Source organism: Pinus tabuliformis, chromosome 4_2 (assembly GCF_031772625.1).
Source record: "Pinus tabuliformis cultivar Carrire ecotype Pingquan chromosome 4_2, CPIR1, whole genome shotgun sequence".
Classification (NCBI taxonomy): Eukaryota; Viridiplantae; Streptophyta; class Pinopsida; order Pinales; family Pinaceae; genus Pinus; species Pinus tabuliformis.
Window position 1 is genome coordinate 85,307,705 of NC_142304.1, and position 2,530 is coordinate 85,310,234.

General features: G+C 41.5%; 1 pseudogene; it reads left to right on the forward strand.

Annotated features, from left to right (window-relative positions):
- The first annotated feature begins 1,791 nt into the window (after positions 1–1,791).
- LOC149168316 (D-amino-acid transaminase, chloroplastic pseudogene) lies at positions 1,792–2,268 on the forward strand (annotated as a pseudogene).
- Positions 2,269–2,530: the final 262 nt, after the last annotated feature.

Below are 2,530 nucleotides of genomic sequence, written 5' to 3' on the forward strand. Positions count from 1 at the left end.
GAAGGGTGTTAAAAGAAAATTTATGCAATATTAAGTGTCATTCAACCAGTCGATCACAAGCTTGGAGTCTCCAAAAAGTTGTAAATGAGATGCACCCTGTTCTGTTCACACCTAATCTTCAACGGTTGGGTAAACTGGAACGTGAACAGTCATCAAGAAGATGAACTGATCCGTCCCATTTTATGTATATAAATGATAGTTATCTAATGAAATGATCAATCAGATTTCTTCTGCCCATTCTGGAGTTACCCTGGCCTAACATGGTATCAGAGCGCAGGTCCCAGATTCCTTGTAACTCCTCTGGCCATAATGCCTCTGTCTGAATGTTTGTCTGGCGCCTCTGCCTGAACGTTTGCCTGCCCAGAAATGATGGTGCACTACACCACCTCTGTCGCTGCCTAGAGATGCGCTGGACCCTGTTAGACTCCGTCTCATGTCAGAGATTGATTCTTCTTCAAAACCCTGTTTTGAAGAAGAAATCATTAAATGTGTTGTTTTAGATTATGTAATTTATCTCTAGCTCTTCAAAAGGCAGCAGCAACTTCAAGCTCCTATCCCTGCACAAGCACAATTCAACATCATCAGCAATCAGAGGCAAAAAGCTATTTGGAGAAAGTCTCACTGGAAATCCCGAACAAATTTCATTGTCACAGCTATTGAATTAAATGATTGTGTTAGCGCTGGGAATGCCCTGCTGTTCGTTGGAGATCAGGAGCTAAGCCAACGTGTCTTCATGGTCCTGTATCGCATGTCATCAAATCAAGATCTTGCAGCTTGTGCAAGTGAAAGCTTTAGCTCAAAGGAGCACACTGATCTCTTGCTGGGGAAAAGGTTGTTGGACATGCCAAAATTGATGGATGTTTGTGCTATATATGGGCATGATAATGCAAAAGCTAGCCCGATCATTGGTTATTAATGCCCTAAAATCACAGCCAGATTTAATTGATGAGTTAAAGGAGGTAGTTCCTCAGTTTCTACACATAGTTGAGACAATGCACCATCGATGTTGTTCTGCATTCGAGGCCCTGCCTTCCTCAGGAAGAAACTTGACTTCAATGGTGGGACAACTTCATGAAGATTTACTGGAGGTTATGGACTTCATAAATGATGCTGTTGCTACTCTGGATGCTTTTGTGGAAGCATATCCTGCTGCTGCCTCATGTTTCATCTCACGAGGGGTTTCCAATGAAGATAATCGAGAATTGCTTTCTGTCTTGGCAAATATATATGATTTTCTGCTGCCATTATTAAAGAATGGTTTTACTTTGATAACGGATAATGCCCTCAAAGTCTGCTTCTAATAATATGGAGTTTCTTGTGCAACCACGCTTGAAAACTATGGGTGCAAGAATTGTAAAATGTGCTTGGCAGTTGCTTCACATATGCTATCTTCGTAAAACGTTTGGTCAGGACGATTATCAGTTTCCAAGTACAAAGATCTTTCCAGCACAAGTAGAAGATCCAGTTGTTAGAGGAGATATTATAATACAAGTAGTTGGCGAGATGGCGGCAGGAAGCTCTGGTGGACTTGATGGTATCATTCGAGAGCATTTGAATGCTCTTTTGAGCTGCATCGATACCACATTGCGTTCCAACAAGGAATATTTTGAGGCCCTCTCTGCACGTATGCATAATTGGAGGGACAAGGATTGTTATTTGAAGGATTGCCCTCATCTGATCGTGGTGGCCTGCATTCGGAATGCGCAAAATCAAGGATGAGATATCCAAGACAAGGTAATAGATAAATTGCGAGAGAGATTGGGTGGACGCAGCAAGCAACCTTACCCAGCTATGTATTCAAGCATATTTGGGGGTATTACCACTGATCCAACAATGATGGTAATTCCTATTGATGACCGCATGGTTCACCGAGGGCATGGTGTGTTTGACACTGCTATGATAATTGATGGTTATCTCTATGAATTGGACCCACACCTGGACCGGTTTCTAAGATATGAGTCCGTGGCAAAGATTATTCCTCCTTTTGATCGCTTATATTTAAGGAGCATTCTCTTGCAGACTATAGCTGCTTCACATTGCAGGAAAGGATCTTTGCGATATTGGTTAAGTGCAGGTCCAGGAGATTTCTTACTTTCCCCTGCTGGATGTTCGAGTTTTGCGTTCTATGCCATTGTTATTGATACAGAGACAATCAAACAGGATACAGAGACAATCGAACAGATTGAGCGTGATGTAAAACGTACACAGCCAGATATGCATTTTTCTCTGGAGATTGTACATTTGCAATTGAAAATCAGGAAGCATTGAAGCGCGATCTTATTAATTTTCGCAAAGCTGAACCCGGGGATTAGATATGTGCAAGGAATGAATTAAGTCGTAGCACCATTATTTTATGTGTTCAAAACAGATCCAGATGAAACTCATGCAGTCAATGCAAAAGCAGATACGTTTTTTTGTTTTGTTCAGTTGCTAAGTGATTTTCGGGATCACTTCTGTCAACAGTTGGAAGTTTGATCCTCTGCTCTCGGAACAGTGATAATGAAGAACAGTTACTGGAGGAAAATAAATG